Below are 22,223 nucleotides of genomic sequence, written 5' to 3'. Positions count from 1 at the left end.
ATATGAATTCATTCGGCAGTGGAAAGAGAGAGAGAGAGAGAGGGCGTCATCCAACTTATAGAAAATTTCCCTCACCATCTCACCATCTCTCCAGTCAAAGAGATTTCTCTGAGTTGTCATATTGCATTCTGGGGGTGGACACTTGCTTGTTCATGGCCAGCAACAATATTCAGCTGTACGCATGACAGAAATGTTAATTCCCTTTTTTCCTCTCTCTCTTTTCAGTTAGACCACTTGAAACAATTATTTGGTATGAGGAGACTGTCATGCTTAAGGGTGCGAGAGATACACAGAGAGGACTGTCAGCTCCGTCTGGTTGAAACAGTTCTACTGAAATTAATGACTTCGATTAAGAGCCTCATATCTTTGCTCACTCATGGCAACATTAAAGTAAGATCCCAGCGAATGTGTTCTCAGACTGGGGGAGGGTTTAAGGATACACTCCCTCACCCCATTAACTCTACACATTTTGCTCAAGTCGCTTGGAATCATTTCCTTTCTGATGCCTTTTTTCTCTCTCTCTCCCTCTTTTTTTTTTTTTTTTTTTTTACATCCTCGTTCTTTAAAGGCAGAGGTGTAACTGTCTAATTAGGCAGCTTGTGATTGGCTGGTTCATGGACTGTGTGACAGGTCTGACAAATATGTGGATTGGCTTCTAACCTCGATTCACAGTTTTCCCAACCTGCCCTTGGTATTTCCGCTGAACTGCCGAGCGGTGAGATACGTTGGCTCACCTCGTCTCGCTCGCCACGAGTTTCATTGTTCCTCAAATGGCTCGGTGGATGTCTGCAACACATCAAACATCTTACAATATAACAGGTGCAAAATGTCAGCCAGTGATGCCTTTGCCATGAGGATGAAGGCCAGCTCCATTCATTTGCAGTTATTTATACACAAGCGTATCCTAAAATTATGATATAACACTAAGTCAGACAAAGTGATAAGAAAACTTAATGATACAAATGCACACCAATGTTCTGTTTGGATGTTTTAAACCGTCGGTAATAAACGTGGCTTATTCTGTGACTAAAAAGAGATCATGCTCAGCAGTGCTGCTGCCAGTGATTTAGCCATGTGTCACCTCAGAGCAGACAGGCTGAAGACCGTCCAGGCCGTCGGAGGGACAGGAGCCCAGCCAGTCACCACACAGGCACTCCTGCTCCGAGTCAGGTCCGTGGGCAGCCATCTGTGAATGGTTGAGCTGCTCCGTCGCCGCCGCCGCTGCCTCCGCGCGCGGCCATGATGAGGGGCCGCTCCATCCGCTCCCCTTATTCACACACCATCACCCCAGCTGCACATCACATCAGCGCCGGCGTGGTGGCGGCTGACCTCGGGGAAGCCTCTGTCTCCACTGATCCACGCTCATCCTGCTGGGGGACCAGTCCGTGCTCGTAAACACAACACACACAGACACACACACACACACACACAAGCCGGACTCGCCATTTCATGCCATCAGCGGTGGCAGCATCAGCAGTGGTGGGCGTCACACAAACAAGCAAGTGAAAGGGGGGAAAAAAACAATGCTAAAGTTAAAGTTCTGCCCTTGCCCATCATATGACGTATGTTTATATGAGGAAAAGCAGATCAAAAATAGACGTGAATGAATCACAGTCTGTTGTAATGCATTGCAAAGCATCTGGATGCTGTAACCTAAAAAATAAAATATTTGCGTCTTTTCCATCCTAAACAGAAAGGCCATTTCCCTGTTTTCATATAATGGCATCAGGATATAGCTGCACTTATATTACAAGTTATGGCGGGTTAGCTCTTCCTGTTTTGGTCCTCCTTGTCACATTGGTGCCACAGTCCTCTCCTCTGCCAGTAAGCAGAGGAATTACCAAACGAGGAGAAAGAGGCCCCCTGAAAGTGTCATTTAAATACCAAACCATAGTTTAAATAATAGCCTATAAAGTGATATTTAAGTGGAGTTTTAAGCACCTCCCTAATGGTTGCTGCTGCCTTTTACTGAGGCACGTGGCTCCCCCTGAGTGGTGATTATGAGTCGCAGGTGAGGAGAGGGCTCCGCTGTAGGTCAGTCCGTAAGCCCCACTTCCAGCTGCCAATCTTTACTTTGCGCCCGACTCCGGGAGGCTGTGTCCCCTTATCTTGTCTGCTGTCATACTCCAGGTGGTATCTGGGAAATTATGTTTCACTAAACACCGTCCCTTGGCCAGCCCCTCCCCATGAGCGTGTGTGTGTGCGCGCACACACACACACACACACATACGTCTCCCCAGTTTTAATGCTCCTCAATATCTGTGTTGAGAGAAAAAAAGAAAAGGGGGGAAAAAACTTTCACATCCTGTTAGATTTGTGTTGTTCCAGTAGTCCATTATAGGGAGTTTCAGAAAAGGCATTTAAAGTCAGTACAGCATTATATGCAACCGTGGCAACAAAGGAAATAAACCTGGCCATAGTCTATGGAAATGAAGGAAACTGGAGAGAGAAAAAAAATGTTGCCGCTGCCCGTGTCTGTGAAACTGTTATTTTGTGTTCATATTGTGGCCTCTGGCTTGAGAAGCCAGTGTTGCGTCTACAGGGCCTGTTTAATGAAAACATTGACGTGGACGTTTTGGGGGCTCTGTGCATTACACAGGCACACTCATGCATGGTGCGCTCTGGATTTGGCATTATGTGTGAGGTCAGGGGCCGGCGAGTCAGGAGGTGCTGTTAATTTCACAGGGTTAGGGAACAGGCAGATTCACGGGGAATACAGATCACTTAGCACAGGCCAGCCACAGACCCTGAAGTTTTCATGGATTTCTCTCTCCGCTCTCTCTCTCTCTCTCTTTCTCTCTCTCTCTCTCTCTCTCCCCCTCTCTCTCACTCTCTCTCTCTGTTCCTCCCCCCATTTGTTAAGCACATCCTCTGGGCCAGTGGAGCGGAGAGAAGGCAGAGGTGAACACGCGGTCTCTGCTAGAGGAGGTCTGCTGACACAGAGCGGAGAGCCGCAGCGGTTCGGGTGCCGCAGTGTGCACCGCGCGTCCAGGGCTCTGCACCGCCAGAGCCGACTTCACCACCACCACGGCGCTTTAAAGCCGTCTTTTAGTCTCTCAACCACGGACCCGTGTCTGCCCACTGTGCGGCACACGACAGATGTGCTTCTCCTTGTCCCTCTCAGTTCCTGCCTCTTAGCCTTCGACACCCTCCCCAGCTTCTGCGTATTAGACACTCCAGTAGGACTGAGGCCACTAGAATGAAATCAAAGATGTATTCATTCTTTGTGTTCCTTTGTTCCATGAATACAGCTAATTTGAGTAGTGGTCTCCACTGTCATGTGGCTTAAAATAAAATGGCAAAAAAAAAAAAAAAGCCTTGTGATTCATCCAAGCTGAAGTAAATTGAATGTGTATCATTCACAATGGCAGCAGCTTAAGCTTTTAATTTGATTAAGCATGAGGAAATGGAGGGCAGAGAATCTCTTGGAGGATTACATCACAAACAGTGTCTTCTAATTGGTGTTGTAAATTTGCATATGGATTCCCTTTTAATGTTCAACCACACTCTAATCCAGGCAGCTCTGATGTCTGCTAGATAGAACATTCCCCTCTCTCCCTCTCTCTCTCCCTCTCTCTCTTTTCTCCATCAGTCGCGTGATGTGTAGTAATTCCACAAGTATTTAGTTTCTTTGATGAAAAAAGGAGTCCATTTTACCACCAAGTGTTAGAATGAGAAAAGCTTTTTAGTCATGGTCAGCAATTTTCTGTACATCGACTTGTGAAATTCTCCCCTTATGTACTTAGCCGTATTATGCCATGTCTTACATACAGTATCTCTATTCTCTGTGCACTTGCTTTGTTTGTGTTATTGAATCATGAAAGCCTGTAGCCTACGGTATTCTTAAAACATATGTTTAAACTGATATATTTGGCCTCATGATTCACAATAGAAAATACTCAAAATCTCAAAGTTCCAGTGTAGTATCATTGCAGTTATTGGTGATTTCCTCTGGACAGAAGACCCCAATAAGATACTGATATACATTTTTAAATCTGCATGTTTCTCTTTTTCTTTTCGTTCAGCTCATAACCTGCTCCTTTCTGATTTCTTCTGATCCTCATCTTCCCTCATTGTTTGTTCTTCAAGGGCCTCTCCCCTCCACCACCACCACTATGCCACCACCAACCCACCCACCCCATTTTAATAAGCTGAACCGAATCATCTCCACTTTTTACAGGCTGTTTCATTCTTTCTGCAGTCGATAAATGGCGAGTTTATTTCCATGAAATTCTCAAATGACACAGATCTTCTCCTTTTGCATAAAAGCATGAAGAATGGGCCTAATATCGGCCGCATTCATCTGCTAAGTGGACATTTGCATGGGGGCGAGGGACAGGCAGGCAGAGGGCCACCACCCTCCCGCGGTGACACCGGTGCTCAGGGATGACATCTGACAGCTGTGACAGTGCCGGGAGGAGGACGAGGAGGGTGGGGGGGTGGGGTAGGGGAGCAAGGCGGAGGCCGGGGGTGGGGTGACGCTCCGCACCCCCTGATCCAATTACGCCACGCGGCCCCCTGTCAGACCCAGCAGCTTGACTCCAGTCCACTCGGAGGACAGTATTGATCTCTTGTCAGGAGGACCAGTTGCCTGCCTTGCCTCTGCCATGCAGTACCACTGAACTTTCCAACCTCCTCCGGCTCCACTCTGCACCCCCTTCCAACCCAGCGCACCCCTCCAACAACCCCCACTGCCCGACCCGCAGCCCACAGCGTGCCCTCTGCTCTCCGCCAAGTACCCTCTTAAATGACTGGTAAAATCGGGTTATGCCTTTCAGGTACAGAGAGAGGGAGGAGAGGTCAATGGGCATTTTCGCTAAATGCTCCCATAGCTTGTGAGACGGATGTGTGTGTGTGTGTCTTTATGCTTGTGTGTGTGTGTGTGTGTGTGTGTGTTGGGGGTGGGGTGCTTGTGTGTGTGTGTGTGTGTGTAAGAGAGAGATGAATAGTCTGCCGTGGCTGTCTGAGAGAAGAAGGGAAGAGGGGGAAGAAAAGGAATACGAGAAAACAGAGAGGGGTGGGGTTGGGGGGGGGGCTCATTTCCACCGGCGGTTACCTTCACTTCTCCACTAATGGTCTGAGGGGATGCCGTTTCCCTGGGCTTGTAGGAAAGTGGTTGATTCTGGATGATGAAAAGGCCATTGCAATTAGTGTGCTCTGGTTAGCTTTGCCGGGTGACGCCGGAGCGCCTCGTACAGTGGCAGCTGCCAATAACTTCAGCCCCACAAAGAACACACAATTAGGGCCGCCGGCCGGCCCACTACTACGCCTGGTCCCTGATCTCCAGACCTTTGCACCGCCGCGCAGGAAAAAGTGCTGCCGGGTCGAGGATGCTTGCCACTGCAGCTATCCAGAGCAGAGGTTAAGCAAGCCGCGAGGCACTCACAGTGTGCTGCACAGCCCGCTTTGTTTGTGCTAGCTCTCCGCCGCGCAGTGCTGAACATGGAGGGCTAAAAGCCAAGGAGTGGAGGTGGTGAGATGGTCCAGTTGCTGTCAGTGAGGGGTTTTTCATGCAGAGCGTTTGATTGTTGATTGATTTTTGAAAAAAAGCTGGTCAATCGCTGGATATCCAGTCTAGTGTGTGTTAGACGATTTGAGGTTTACTGTGGAAATACTACGAGAATTTGATGTAATTACGTGAAATTTAAAGAGCTTTAGTGACATAAGTAAGTGCACCACATGTAGTCTTTGATGAGTGTGTGAAGTGTAAACATGCCTCGCTTGTGTCATTGATTGTTCTGAGCTTTAGCAGGTTGCCTGGTTGATTTTCAAATTGATTTATCGGCTTTCCCCCCGAACCAAAAAATAACGAGACTCGATCAGGTTTTTTCAATAGGCAATAATTATTTATCAGAGACTAAATTTGATTATAATTTTAAAAAGTCATTAAGAAATCATTTTTCGCCCGTGTCGTGTACGTGTGTGGAGAGCTCACCTAGTGCAGCACGACGAGAGTTAGGTTGTACGGAGGGCCAGTGTCCAGAGGAGCATGAAATTGGCCACTATCTGGAAAGATGCTCACAGTCACTTTCATGGTACATGCCGCCTGCATCTGATGCATGGTGTGAACATTACCAGGGTTGCTCATGCATTCATTTGTGACTTCGACTAAAGAGGAAAGACAAACAGGTCAGAGGTTACTGAGAGGGCGACGACGGTGCTGTTTGCTTTTATATAGCTGTTTTTCACGACAATGGTGCTCTGTTAGCTTTTAGAGCTGTTTTTCACGATGATGGTGCTCTGTTTGCTTTTATATAGCTGCTTTTCACAACGATGGTGCTGTTTGCTTTTATATAGCTGCTTTTCACAATGACTGTGTTGTTTGCTTTTATATAGCGGCTTTTCACAATGACTGTGCTGTTTGCTTTTATAGAGCCTTTTTTGTCCACAGAGCTCAGATACTTTGTGTATTCTCCGAAGCCGTTGCACAAGCAATGCATGGACTGTACAATTTATCAGTAGATCATTACAGTCTTTTTTCACTACCCCCCCCCCCCCCCCCCCCCCACCACCACCACCACCACCACCAAGAAAAGGGGCAAAAAAGAACAAATGGAAAATTAGTCGGGGTGGTCATGCAGCCATGTAAGACTTGAGAATGTAATTATTTAAATCATTCCTTAAGAGAAGCATATGATGTATTTCAGCCTTGTGCCAACTTGGACTTCTTGACAAGTGATTAACCACCCCATTAAATAATCAATAAATCAGTTTGGGCCACAACTGGAGGAAGAGGGCAGGGTGGAAGACAGAGAAATTGATGATTCCTCACCTACGCTAACTCTTTTTTTCTCCCCCCACTCCTTTCTCCAAAGAGAAGATACCAATTTTAGCATCCAATTTAGATGTGTTCTCTCTCTCTCTTTCTCTCTCTCTCTCTCTCTCTCTCTCTCTCTCTCGCTTTCTTTGCTGCAATACTGAAACTCAGCAAGCCGCCACCAAGTAAAAATAGGCCTCGCGTGTGCGCCACTGAGCTGCGATAGGGCTGTTGTGTTACAAGCCAGACCTCGGCGCGGCAATTGTTTCTTCTCTGAGCAAAGTAATCACTCATGTAATTAATTTAGGGGGGCTGAAACTTGTGAGCAAAATAACCCAGATCTATCCGACGAGCTCCAAGTTGCCCCACTGTGATATTTGATTTAATTTATTCCCGGGCCAGGGGAGACTGATGTGGGTGCGCTGCCCCTGCACAGCATAAATCATGGCGTTTCACGAGGGCTGCTCAAGGGGTAGGGACGGCGGACGGCTTCTCCTCTCGTTCTCTCTCCCCCAGCCCAGCCGAGCACTCTCAGATCCATCATTAAATGGCTCCTCGTGCCTTATGAATAATGTGGCCCTTAGTCATCAGCCTGTGCAAACTGGTCATTGAAATCAGATTTTTTTTTAAGATCCGCATCAAATACTGTAGTTTGTTTTCATTAGTAGCTAACCAGGTCCAAGCTCTCACAGTGTGAGTTAATGCCACAGTCCCAGCTTTAGAGGCCTCCATCTCGTCTTTTGTCACCATTTGCTATATCTGCTTGCCTGGGCTTGTTAGCTGGTTTCCTGTTATTTGATGGCAGAATAAAACGCCATAACCTTCAGGGACAGACTGGGACTAAAAAAGGCCCTGGACTTCATCCAAATAGGGACACCACCATACACACTCTCCTATACACACCTATCAAAGTCCTCTTCCGTTCCTCTTTTTCAGACTAACAGACATTGCACATTCATACTGTACAAAGCCTACAACTTGGTCAGGTTGGTGCAGAGTAGATCTCACCAAGATACAGTGGGGAGCACATTTATTTGATACCATGCTAAAACAGGAATATAAAATCATAATTTGACAATTGATCTTAATGCCTTAATTCAAAAAATTAGTAAAATCAAACCGCCAAGGACACCAATTTTCTTTGTGATTGAAGAATGTACAGTATCGTAAACAAATAAATGTTTTCCTTAAATGCTAAGGGAAGGAAGTATTTGACCCCCTATGTAACCCTATGGGAATTTAACACATATGGTTAACATAGGGGCAGGCAGATTTTTATTTTTAAAGGCCAGCTATTTCATGGATCCAGGATATTATGCATCCTGATAAAGTTCCCTTGGCCTTTGGAATTAAAATAGCCCCACATCATCACACACCCTTCACCATAGCTAGAGATTGGCATGGTGCTTTTTCCAGTAGGCCTATTAGCCTGTTTGATTTGCATTGAGCTCAATGAGCATCAAACAGGCCTGCCAATATAGGATTTCAGTTGCTAAACAGTATGGGGTATGATGCACCTAATTTGACAGGACAGAGTTCATTTTGCCATCGTTTTCCTGAAACATTCCAGATCCTCCCTGAAAAGACATTGCCTGGACGGCAGCATGTGTTGCTCAAAACCTGCATACTGTACATCATTCAGAATGGATTGTGCCAGGCCAGATGTGAAATATGCTCATGCTAGTGCACTGATGCACCTCCACACCATCATAGATGCAGCGTTTTGAGCTGAGCACTAGAACAAGTTGGGTAGTTGGATAGGCCCTCTCCAAGTCCATGATTTCCAAAAAGAATGGCAAATAATGATTGGTCTCACCACAGGGTCTTTTTCCTAGCCTGGGTGCCATCCGAACTTTAGCCCCGCCCACAACATTTGAAGTCAGGAAGTTCGGTCTGCCATTTCTCCATTGTGGCGCTGCTATGCTAGATACAGATCTGTCCGGACCAATCAAATCGTCATGGTGGGCTTTCTACGATGATGGACAGATGAGCAACAGTTGCCTCGTCTATCACGTAATCTGAGAGCATGCTATTTTGTTTGCAACAGAAAGGCTGTGGCTATACAAATGCATGTTATTTCCATGCAGTTTGGCCTTTCATTTACGTGAAAACGGAGATTTTTATCACTTGTTATCACACGATTGTTTCTGAAAACTTAGGCCAACGTTGATATGTGGGAGAACTCCGATTTCACTTTCATCAAGGTAAAACAGCATGTTTGCATGTTGCATGTTGTTCTCGTTTGTTTGAAATGTCTGTTTGCTCGTTGGCTTTGTGACACCCTTCCCCAGCTGTTCATTGCATGTTTGTAGTATGGTTGAAGGAATTATTTTTAAAAACGAAGGAAGGGAAATGTTATCTTATATTTCGCTATCGGGTGCTGTACAAGATACTGACAGCGCAATAACTTTAATAATAATAATAATTAAAAAACAGAAGATATAAGCTATTATAGGCTATTTCGTTGCTCTGTTTGGTTAGGCCCAAAGCCATCGATATCTCAAAGTTGACTCCCGTGTACAAACAATGGCGGCACATCCGGTATGTCATGGTCGTTGAAAGGAACTATTCTCATTGAGAATGAATGAATATCTCAGGTGTTATAATAAGACTTGTCTACATGATTTATGGTCGTGTGCATAATAATGCATTTTCATTGAGTATTATATGTATGTGGAAATGCAGTTTATAGTAATTTTCATTGAGTATTTACCGTAAATATTAATGCGATCGCTGCTGTCAATCCCGTAGTAAACCAGGGACCAAGGGAACTACTGAGGCTACCCACTAACCACGTGACCGCTCTAATCTGGCTTTAACATGGAAGTCAACGGCTGTCGCAACTTTGAGATATCGATGGCTTTGGTTAGGTCTATCCAATGAGTGCAGAGCTTTCCCCCCGCCCTGTATCAGTTGAAACACACCCCATAATCACAGCCCAATGAGTGAGTATGACATCGCCAGGCTACCTTTTCCCACTTTACCTCAGTAGGCTACATTTAAAACTAACTCAGGCCCAGATAAGACGGTGGTATCTCTATATTACCTCTAAATCCAATTTCTTCTTTGGATGGTACCGTACAGTTTACACTAGCATTTGTGAATTGAATATCAAACTGCTGATAAACAATGGTTACCAGAGGTGTCCCTGAGCCACATTGTCTGTCATTACTTAAACAGGTCTGGTTTTATTGCAGTGCCATCTGAGGTCCAAAGGACCACGGCCTTCCAATATTGTTTTTCAGCTCTGTCACTTGTTTGCAAAGATTGCTCTGGATTCCCTGAATATTTGAATGATAATGTACTGTAGATGATGAACTCCTCAAATACTTTGCTATTTCATGTTTAGAAGCATTATAATCAAATTCAAAATGAATATACTGTATATTTTCCATGAAATAGTCATTTATGTAATTTTCAACATTAATATGTTGTCTGCGTCCTTATTGCAGCTGAATATGAGTTCATGTGATTTGGAGATGATCACATTCTGTTTTTATTTACAATTTACACAACGTCTTAACTTTTTCTGATTTGGGGTTGTAAATAGGCTATTTTAGGCTTAAGGCCTCAGTAAAACACATTTATTTGGGGAGCTGGACACTGCTTTGCCGATGAAGCTGTTCTCCATTTTCGAATGAACCTTTCTTCAGGCCTGCATGAACCTGAATCCCCCCGACTGTGGTCAAGAGAAGCCTGGCCGTGGGACAATTGTCATGACAAGGGTTAGTGGCTGAAGTCTCATATCCGAGTGCATTAAAGCTGCCTTGCTCAACCAGGGACATTTGTCACCCTACCACCGCTATGGCATAGAGTTGCTCTTACAGGCCCAGGGGGGGAATGGGTGTATGTGTGTGTGTGTGTGTGTGGGGGGGGGGGTTCTGTCTGATTAATGTACACAGCCACCGCGCGTCCTGTCAGCTGTGCTCAGCCTTATCAGTGCTTTAAGCCCAGCTCAAAGACAGCGGCCCAGACTGGCACGACAGGCCTGACAGAAACTCTTGTTGGAACATCTGTCTCACTTAACCGCCAAACAAAGTCTGATTACTTCTGTACCTTCATGTGTGATCACGGCCATAATTAAAGAATTAATTAATAGTGTCAGAGAGATAGGGCAGCAAGTCACATTGCACTTAGAGGCGGCGTGTTTCTGTGAGGTAACACACCAAAACTGTGATATATGTGTAGATGTGTGTGAACATGTCAACACTGTGAATGGAGCATGTGATGTCACCATCACTTGGTGCGGTGCTTTTGAGTAGCTCCTACGCACACATATATTTCATATATGTTGCAGTATGTGAACATGATCTTGTCATGTCTCACCTGTGCACAGTATTAAAAATATATTAAAGATATTCTAAATATAATAAAGCACAAACATGTATGTGAAGTATGAGCAATCTGTATGTGCACACAGTGATCTGATATAATGTGAGTTAAATAAGAACTCTCAGCTTTAATAGCTCTGTTTGTCTGTGTATGTATTCAAATAGGCTTTTCCTCCACTTGCTCTCTCTTCCTTTAAATGGGAAACAAACCCCAAACTTTTGAATGGAATCACAGCAGGGATGATACGGATAGGTGCCCTGATGTGCAGGCTGAACTCCTCGCCTGCCTCTCTCCCTATCAGCCTCCTAGTTGATTCCGCCACCTCCCGCCGACTGCCAATTTAATTGTGCAGAATCCTCTCCTAAATGAATTTACAATTTGGGTAGAACTACGCCATGCATTACACCCAATCAGACAAGCACCACGGAAGCATTAACAAAAAAAGACAATTAATAATTCATCTCGGATAAGGAAGAAGATCTACATTTATTCCGTCTTCTCAGGCCTGCCATAAACTACCTGACAATTGTTCGTTAATGATTCCCAGTAAATTCCTTAAAATGGTGATTTGTCATCCTGTCACTACATTTGTGACCTAAAATTCCTCACTAGAGGCATCATCAAATAAATTAATCACTACCCAGGATCCATTTCTCCCTTGTGTGTGCAATCATGCCCTGGCTCTCTTGTGTTTCCCTTCATTTACATATATTTAATGGCCCAGTCGTGGTTGGTTGTGCCACGCACGACGATCGTCTCGTGTCAGGTGAAATATTCCCTCTGCCACCTTCCCTGGCAGAGAGCACTGTTGTCTCTCTCTCTCCCTCTCTCCTCCCCAGCCCTCCCAGTGCAGCTACTGTGGTTAAGATGCCTGGAAACATAATGAAGTGGTCCAGAGCAGAGCTCGTTGGGCAAACGGCGCCGCTGGCAAACAAACAGCGCCGGGGCTCCATTTAATTTGAATATTGTGACATAATGAGAAGAGCCTATGAGGTGCATCATCTCAAAAAGCGAGCGTTGTCACCTGCATTTAATGTGAAAGGAGTCTCCTTAACTAGCTCCAGTGATGGAGCCGCCTGACCCAGCTCAACAGAATGTGGGCCAGAAGTGGGCCACAGCTGTGGTGACTTGCAGCAGGCTACTGTGAAGTGGAGATCATTCTTAGGCCTTTCCCATCCAAAGCATAAAGCTGACATTGGAGTGGAAGCTGGAAGAGTGTAGACTGCATCACGTCAGTCGGTTCCAGCCGGAGACAGCCGTCCTGCGCTAACCTCACAGCTCGTTTCAGATGAAATTAGCATAATTAAGAATTAACATGCATTAATTGTTGGAGCTGATGTAAACAGCTAATGTGTCACTTAACACTTCTGCCAGACGCTTCGTCACCTTATGTTGACAGCGAGACAAGCGCAACAGCGACGCGCCATCGCCATAACAGTAGGCCAACAAGGAAGTGAGTGAACTTCGTGGCAAACCCCATGACCGAGATCCCTCACAAGCAAGACGAGGACACACCGCGGTCTGTGGCAATGAGTGCCGTGAAGGGGTGAAAGGAAGCATCAAGGGAAAGAACAGGATGGAAAAGAAGAGGGGCGGAAGAGGAGAGGAATAAAATGTGAGGAGTGCAGATTGCCTTAACCCGGATACTCCCATACAATAAAGGCTGGCATTTGTGGGGAGCGCACTAGGAGCAGGGGTGAACCCTTTTTGGGGGTGGGGCGGGCCGTGGTGGAGCTGTTCTTTTTGCTTTCGCTTTGTGCTGCGAGTTGGACGAGATCAAAAGGGAATTGTTTAGGACTTCACAGCCATTGTGACATGTGCATCAAAGCCAGTGCACCGCTGGGTACCTGTCTGTTGGGTTTGGTTTTTATGGCAGAAAACAAGGTGCTCAGGGGACTGAGTACACGTGAGGAGATGTCTTGTGGCATACCAAAACATACCAGCAGCTGGACCTCATATTCACCTCCCATAGCACCCACAATGGCTGTGTGTGAATATAGACCTTTCAATCTGCCACTGTTTATAAAACCACACTATACCGTGATATCAATTATCACTATGAATCTCTATGAAGAAGATTCCAGAATGTAGATGTTTGTGGTCTGTTGTGATTGACCCCCACCAGCTGCTATTGTCCTTAACTCTAAACTCTTGTTCTTATCCAGCATCTCCTTGTACCTTCTTTGCTTTGTTCTCTTGACAGCTTATATCCTTTTCACAAAGCTCTTTTGTTTCTGAGACTGTCAAGTTTTAATTTGTCTTCTTCCCTGAAACGATTTCATGCTTTTTGATTATAAATATTTATAAAGCCTTTGCTGCTGAAAGACACCCTTTCTTGCAATGTAATAGAGCCTTAAATTAGAAAAAAGACTACAGAGCTTAGAGATTTTTCACATTAATCTACATTTAATATTCATTTCAAAATACGTTTTCCTATTAATTAAAAGTAAAGCATGTATTGTATGGTACATTATCCCGCTAACAGCCCCATGTGGAGACTATGAAGTGGAAAACTAATGGTGTAGACTTTAGCATTTCATTTTCGCCTGAATCATTTACATATCTGTAAGACAATTTTCCGACGTATGCGCAAAACAGCCCCGGCGCAGACAAGCAGGCCCTCCGTCCTCAGCCAAAGAAGAAGTGCTGCTCTCCTCCCCTTAGCCAGATATGGTAATGAGGTGGCGCCCCAGCCACTATTATGGCGAGGGATGAGAAATCTGATTATTAGGAGGAGGCATGTGGCAGTAAGAAAAATATGTGTTTGTGTGTGTGTGGGTATGTGTGTGTTTTTCCCCTCATATGGTCTGTCACCTGAAGAAACAGAGGTGACCCCCTTGTTCATTAAATTGTGCCTGCTCTAATTCATCAAAGTAAACTATCACCCACTTTCTGCTGAGCTATCAAAAAAAAAAAAAAAAAAAAATACAGACAAAGTTGTTCAAGTGCCTCCATACCATTTACAATATGGTGTGAATTGGAATCGATTCTTACAAATTGAGTGAACTCTGCTTCCTAAACTAATGGGGTTTTTTTGTGCACTACATGCTGCTACATACATACATGTTTTTTGCACCATATACTGTAAACAGTGACTTCCAGTGTGAGTGTGTATGTGTGTGCATTTTTTTGTAAACAAAAAAGTTGATGACAGTAATGATAACAGATGTGCTCAGATACCAGTGAGGTTGTAATTATCACAAGAACAGAGCTGTGTTCTCTGTTTACCTAGGAGGCCATGCCCTCTACCTTTTCTTGTGCCATTAATCTTGAAGAATTCAACAGACTGTATAATATTTATTTTGTGGCATTATAAAGCTACCGAGTTATATAGCTGGAGTCCACTATCCACTCCTAGGAAAGAAATGTGAAGTAATGTAAAGGATGTTCTAGTGTATAGATCAATTGGGGAAATGATAAATCTCAAAGCAATGGGGAGACCCTGGCTTTCAGCTGCATTAGCCCATCTCAGCTTAGAACCGCCTCATCTCTTTTGGGCAGACATCATCCCACAGACATCTCCATGTTAGAGCATGCCATTATGTTGAATACACACGAGAATCTTGTTTTGTTGGCCTGTGGTGTCTGGAAAGGCTTGTTGAATGGTTGCCCATGTATGGTTGTATGTATTTTGTACATATGTTGTGCTTGTTTGTTGATAATTTGTTGTTTTTGATAACGGTCACTACTGATGGTATGAGGCTTGTGATGATGACAACTCCCCTCCAAACACACAGAGTCCAGAGTGTGCTGCACCCTTTCACCCGTGACACTCTGCAGTCCCTCCTCATGCCATCACCCTCCCAGCCCTCTACCTTCTGAATGTAGCAAAAGACAGATACTAGAGGCCTCTCTTTCTGGCCCTCTCTGAGATGCATGGTGCAGAGAGTCCTCCTGGTCTGAGGACCTTCAGGGAGGCCACTGGCCATCACTGTATGGAGAGCATGGTCAATGCAAGCATCACACTCAAAGCCTTAGGAGCAGCCTCTCAGTGTCGAGATGGATGTTGTAGCTGCGATATGTACAAATTCTAGAAGGGACTTAATCCACTCCATAAAAAGGGTGACCTCAATATGTCCAGTCTACAGAGAGAGACAGAGAGGCAAGTGAGAGCTGTGTTTGTGTGAGAGTCTGTGATGGAGGCGGAGGGCAGGGAGGACAACAACAGTTTGACTCAGAATCATTTGGCAGTGACGCCAGTGCCAGGGAGAAGCGGCTCTCTAACTTTCAGATCCGTTCCACATTGTTCCGCTAATGCGCTAACACATCAGTCTAATTAGCCTGCCTTTTAATCGCATCGCCCCGACACTTAAGGCGCAGGAGTCGGCCGGTGCGCGGGGGTGAGAAAATTGGTATTTATTTCTCGTGGTGGCGCAAGCCGTAATCGCGACCGAGCTGCCTATCTCGGAGGCTCCCCGAGCCTCCCGACGGAGAGCCCTGATGGGCACAGCAGGCTAGAGAAGCCGGGCTCCCGGTTCAAATGAGGCAGCTTAGCCAGCATGACCACCGCCGAGGCTCGCGCGCGACAAATCGCCAAAGTGTAATTAATATGCACACTGAAGCGCTCCCCCACGCCGGACTCTGAAAGCGATTGGAATCATGCGTGTGAAAAAAAAGAAAGAAAGGAGGGGGGGGGGGGGGATGGGGAAAAAAAACACATTTACAATCAAGGATTCTGCACGGTGGACACAGCAGTCCAATTGCAGGCTGGTGGTGTGGGGACCTCCCTCTCTCTCCTCTCTCTCTCTCTCTCCGAGTGTGCTTTCATGGAAGTGTCCTTTAAGAATCAAGATTAAGACTCTGCTCCTCAAAGATGCATATTAATCTCGGGGCTCTGGAGGGGAGCGGTTTGCAGCAAGGTGTCTGCCCAGTAGGGAGACGGCAGATCCGACAGAGCCCATTTTAATCCCAGTGGGCAATTACGCTTTCAAATAATACCCTTGAATTAGATTTTGTTTACAGTTAATTAATTTAAACACCAGATTTAGAGAAGCAATTCTTTATCCATTTAGACGCCTTGATTCCGTAATATCACCCATGATAAGGAAGATGTTTCTCATTTTGTTTTCGTTTTTCATCTTTGAACAAAAGATAAAAAGAGAGTGGGTATTTGGTGACAAGGGAAAAGGATGTGTGATACATCCTCTTTGATGAACTGAGATCTGAGTGTCCTTGATTGCGCCGATGTACATAAAGATAATATTATTAAACTGAACGAATGGCCATGAAAACTCTTAATAACACATTACCATTTGCTTTCCCTTTTCTTTCTTCTCTGGCCTTTATGTTTCTCACACTGCTCTTGTCAGAAGGCACGCCTCAGGGAGAGTAATTGTGTGAGCTTGTAGCGACTTGCTAGATTGTTCTTTATTAGTAGATGCTAAATATTCACACTGTCATAAGTTATGTCACTCTGATACAGTCACAGGAGCAGATTCTGAGATGGAGCGTTATGTTATGTGGTGTGTGTGTGTGTGTGTGTGTGTGTTATTCTCTCTTGTGGCAAACATCCTGACATCATAGAATCAGATTAGTTTCAAAAGAAAATTAGTCAGTTCCCGCAGCTATGTGAGCTTACTTGATTTTCTTTTTTCTGCACAAGTTTAATTTTCTATACTCACCGGCGTGGGAGAAATATTTTCTCCCAAAATGTATTCCTCTCGCTCTCCCTACTACAAATATTGAGTTAATTAATGATGTATGTGGCCTGTTGTTTCACACTGGCATAATGAATGTGCATTACAGCTCTGTCACCGGCTGCGTTTTTGACAAATAGGTAGGCGAATGGATTCATAAAAAAAAAGCATATACCCCATAGCTGCCAAGGGGTGAGAGTTTGAATTAATTGAGGGAAATGAATTCAGTGGTAATGGGCAGCGACAGCAGACTATGGCTGTGATTTGATGCTCATGATTGATGGCTGATGTCCTTGTAGCTTTTCTGCGAATAATCGCCACGTCTCTCTCTCTCCCCCTCTCCCTATAACTAGTTAATCTGCAGACAATACACTGTGGCAATGCAGAATATATTCAGTAACACTTTTTTTTTTAGAGAGAGTAATTGTTGTGTTTGTGGTCAGGACTTAATTATGATTTTTCATGTATATGAGTTGATAAATATATGCAACCACAATCCACTATCCCTTTGGGTGTTGCTGTTATTTGTTGTTGTTGTGTGTGTGTGTGTGTGTGTGTGTCTGTGTGTTTGTATATGATATGTGTGTGTGGATGTAGATGTGTGTGTGTGTGTGTGTGTGTGTGTTTGTGTGTGTGTGTGTGTGTGTGTGTGTGTGTGTGTGTGTGTGGCATGAGCGGGCCCTATCAGAGCCATCATCATGCCCCCACGGTGTGCGCGTTGTGACAGTGAGGTAATGCTGATCAGATAGCCGTGTGGCGCCCCTCGCCTACCCCGTGTCACAACCGCCATCCGTGATGCCATCCACGTCCACATCCTGCTGGGCGACGGCCACGCGCACTTCTCTGAGTGTGTGTGTGTGTGTGTGTGTGTGAGTGTGTGTGTGTGTGTGTTGTGCAACTCCTCCACCACCCCCTCTCCCACATGACATTTCCCCAGCATGGGCGGGCGTTCCACACCAGCACCAACCAGCCCCCTCTTACTCCCCCACCTCCACCGTCCGCCCCCACCCCTCTCCCCCACCCCTGTCCCCCCCTGGCGCCGGGAGGGGGCCCACGGGTCTGAGCGTGGGCCTGGGCGGGCAGTGCCAGTCCCTGTTAGCTCAATCCCTCCCGCCCGGCTCTCTCACACTGAGACACACAGCAGCGCTCCGCCTCTCGTCGCCACTCACCTTGTTATGAGATGTCAAACGAGGTCGGAACCACTCTCAGTGCTCTAATGTGGACCCTTTTTTTTTGGTCTGAATCATGCCACTGCTCATCAGTTTCTAATAAATCTGGTAATATAGAGGTGGCTTTTTTTTTTTTTACTCTTATTTCTGTGGGGGAAGCGTTCCTTTTCTTAATTACAGTTTAGTTTTAGATTGAGCATGTCTCTATCAGTCGGAGAATAAAGTCAATGAATACTGGGGCGGTTTCTATAAATATCTGTTACCTTATAACTATTATCAGTGCTTTTTCAAGGAAACTAGCATACTCATAAAACGATTACAACCATGAAAACTTGCATGTGTATGAAAGTAAGAGAAAATACGTTTATTGACAGTGCACTGCCTTGTCGAAGATACAAAGCAAGTTGGTCTTATCTACACAGAATATAGACGACTTCTTTCTATTTACATGCTTCAGGTGCATCATATCAATGGTTTTTTGGCAGATGTCATTCCAGGACAAATGACACCGGCTGTGTGAAAACCACTGTGTCATGTTTTCCCCCTTTTCTTGTCTCATCGAAAGGCTATCAGTGATCTCCCGAACTGTGGACTGTGTTGAATCTGATTGATTTATTGGCTCCTCGGGCTGGACACTATTATCTGGACACTCTTGGGATTGGCTGAATTACGGAGAGGACCGAATCCTGTCACATAGTCATGACAACTAAATTGTTTCACTCATGGGGGTGTCCCCTTCTCCGAGAGAGAGAGAGGGAGACAAAGTGAGAGTCTGTATAATTGCACCCAAAGGATCTGCTAGCCTATATTGTTAGCTCCTGTCTACACAGCGGCACAGTTTGAAGCGCTCACGGAACAACAAACTATCCGCGGCCGCCCCAAGGTGTCTCATGAATGTAGATCACAGGTACAGGACTCTTTTTTTTTTTTTTTTTTTTTTTTTTTGCCTGGCTGCGTCTCGGTAGTTACTGTAGGAGAAAAGCGACAGAAAACATCCCTTGGCCCCTCGGGAGAAACAGTTTCTCTTCCAATTACTGTGCCGAGGGCAGCAGCATCGGGATGATGCTAGCATTAGACTGCATTTACTCACTATATGATTTCTCTAATTGGAGCTTGTGATTAAAATGTCACGCTCTTTGCCCGGATCAGGCACGCCACAGTGGTTAATGAGACTCATCTCAACTCGAACCTGGGCGCAAGGAGAGGGTAAAGCGTTAGGGTAAATCCCACTCTCACTCTCTTTCTCTCTTTCCCTCACCGACACACACACACACACACACACACGCACGTGTACTGTATGTGGTTACCTGCAACCGTCCCAGAAGCACCTGCACTCAGAGGCTTATGTTGTGTATGAGTGTGTGTGTGTGTGTGTGTGTATGAGCGTGTGTGTGTGTGTGTGTGTGTGTGTGTGTGTGTGGAGAGAGAGAGAAAGAAAACTGGGATGGGATGCTCTCTAGAAACAATATTTGCCCATGCAGCTCAATCATTTGTCTTTGAGAATAAATAAAAGAGGATGACGCTTCTCAGGGGAGCGCTTGAGGCTCGGGCATGTTTATGTCGCACTGTTTATTCCCTCATAAGTGTAACCCCTCGGCCTGGCTCAGACTACTGAGTGGATATGAGCTCTCTGTGTGTGTGTGTTTGTGAGAGAGTTGTATGTGTTTGTGTTGGGATGCACAATATATACCCATGTGTTTGTGTATGCTTATGCATGTGTGCATGTGTTTTTTATGATCGGAGATGTGTCTGTGTGTTTGTGTGTATCTGTGTGTGTGTGTGTGTGTGTGTGTGTGTTTGCTTGTGTGTGTTTGTGTGTGAGTAAGTCCATGTGTTTCCCTGTGGCTATGCTGGTGGCTCAGATGGAGGGTGTGAGGGGAGCGGGGAGTGCTCCCAGGCCAGCGGAGCAGAGAGCTGGGTGGGCACGTGTGAGAGGAGGTGTGCAGCAGGAGCAGTTGACCTCCACCTCCACCCACCTCCCCGCTCCCTCTCCTCCTTCCCCGAGTGGGAGCTCTCCTGCCGGGCCCAGCGGGCCAGCTGCACGACGCCTGGGAGTCTCTCCTCCTCCCCGTCAGGGCGCTTTGAATGCAGGTGTTGCCGTCTCCTGAGTGGAGTGGGAGGTTTCCGAGACAGCCCTTACTTTGTCAAGCGCCCAAAACAAACGACCATCTACCTGCGCCGGCCACCCGCGCGAGACTCGTTTAGCAGTGCGGGCCGGCTGGAGAGCTGCCGGAGTGCCCAGCTGCATGTGGAGTCGTAGTAAACAGGCCGAGTGCCCGAACTCCATATTGCAGCAGCCCACCCAACTCCTCCCCAGCTCCTCTGTGATTTAAACCCAGTGATTAAGGGGAGGTGAGGGCCATCTTCATACCCCCCTCCCACACACACACACACACACACACACACACACACACACACACACACTCATCCATACACTCTTTACCTCCCAATCTTTCCCTTCTGCTGACGCTCTGTTGAGGACAATCGCGTGCTATAAATAACGACGGGGTGATAAAGAACAAACAAACACGCTTTTTCCTGCTCCTGTTAAATGCTAAGCGGCCCGCTTAGAGGAGAGGAAAGGCAGATTTAACCCCTGCTGTCCTGCCCTCCTTCCTCCGTGACGCCTTACCCTCCCTTCTCTCTCTCTCTCTCTCTCTCTCTCTCTCTCTCTCTCTTTCCCCCCATCCCTCTCTCCTCTCAGAAGCACCCAATACAAACAGCATTATTTATGCTCCGCAAAACACTCCTTAATTACTCGCGAGCGGCTGCACACTCCCGTCTCAAATGGCTCCCTACCACCCACTGGCAGGCATTAAACACTCTCTAAAAGCTCGCTATTTGATATTAGCGCACTTGAGCCGTACAAGGAGAAGAGAAGGGGTAGGGAGCGTGTGTGTGTGTGTGTGTGTGGGGGTGGTGGAAGAAGGGGGTGGGATGGTGGGGGGTGGGGGGGGGGGGTAGACCAAGAAATAAATAAAACTGAAATCCACGAGCTGCGGTGATTTACATATGCATAGGGGCTGATATTTATACTCAGGCTGGTGAGTCCCTGAAGGGTCCGTCTTATTACCTCGGTCCTCAGGTCTCGGCTTAGAGACTGTACACCGGGCAGGTGATTAATTCTATACCCCAGAGGAGCCACCAATTGGCTCTCCCAACAAGGGAGGCGAGTGGCTGGATGCAGCCGAAAATCTCTGTCTCCCCCCTCCCTGCCTTTTTGGGTTAGACTTTCCAACATTCTTTTTCGTAGAGTGTAGAATTTTTTTTGTCTTGTGGAAAAACAGGTCTGTGGGGTTTTCTGTGTGTGTGTGCATACAGTAGTGTGCATATGATAAGTTATATTATTGTAAGGCCTTCAGTGTCAAAGGTGACAAAGGAAAATACTCTGTATTTGTGTGTGTGTGTGTGTGTGTGTGTGTGTGTGTGTGTGTGTGTGTGTGTGTGTGTGTGTGTGTGTGTGTGTATGCTTGGTATATTGTGTGTTTAAAATATGGATTGTCCTGGCAGCCTGAGTTGTTTTTTTCATGTCTGGGGGAATTACCTGCTCTCTGTATCCTCTCTCTTATCTTTGCGTGTGGAAATTATAGCATTTTTGAACAGCGTTGTGCAGTGTCATGAGGGTCCCGCGCCAGAGACGCTGTGACGGCGACGATAAGGGTTTTACTCCTCTGTAACGGTGACAACACACAGATCAAAGTCCAGCGCGTCTGATGGCCACGCTGGCATTTCCACCACTGAAGAAGCCTCGGACTGTCTACCCCACATTCGAGGTATATTTTCACTCTCAAGTCCTAACAGATTCAAGTGCCTGTATCAAGCGCAGCTAAAATTATTTTTAGTCAGAGTGGACAGCTGCATTCGTCACCATAGTATATATGATGCCATTGTTTTCTCCTTAATTAAGATATCTTGTTTTCCTCCACCCCCCCTCCTTACACACACACAAATGTTTTTTAAAATAAGCGCCAAACACAACTTAATTGCATTTTAGGCCCAGATTCAAGAGAGCAAGGCAAATAAATGAGCAATAATGAAGGAAAGCACAATATGTCACTTTTCTTACGGGGCAGAAATTAATTACGGGTACCTCTCCGATGGTGGGAGGGGGGTTCTGTAATGAAAAGCGGTGTTTCCTCCACGACCATGTTTGGCCAGGCATTCATTAGGAGAGCCGGCGCCGCGCTCCAGCCACGGAGCTCACACTTCCCACTAATTACATCATCACGTCCAAACATGCTTCCCATCAGCCCCTCGCGCCAGAGTAACACGCCGCTAAAAACCCCTGCCTTCTAATTACTATTTTAGTCCCTTTTTCACCGGGACGTG

At 46.0% G+C, this 22,223-nt stretch overlaps 1 pseudogene; it reads left to right on the top strand.

Moving 5' to 3' along the window:
• Positions 1 to 20,154, top strand: part of LOC134077985 (zinc finger BED domain-containing protein 4-like) — a 66,040-nt pseudogene extending 45,886 nt beyond the window's left edge.
• The last annotated feature ends 2,069 nt before the right edge of the window (positions 20,155 to 22,223 follow it).

Source organism: Sardina pilchardus, chromosome 4, assembly GCF_963854185.1.
Source record: "Sardina pilchardus chromosome 4, fSarPil1.1, whole genome shotgun sequence".
Lineage (NCBI taxonomy): Eukaryota > Metazoa > Chordata > Actinopteri > Clupeiformes > Clupeidae > Sardina > Sardina pilchardus.
The sequence above is the reverse complement of the archived record's forward strand: the minus strand, read 5'-3'. Positions and strand labels throughout refer to the sequence as shown.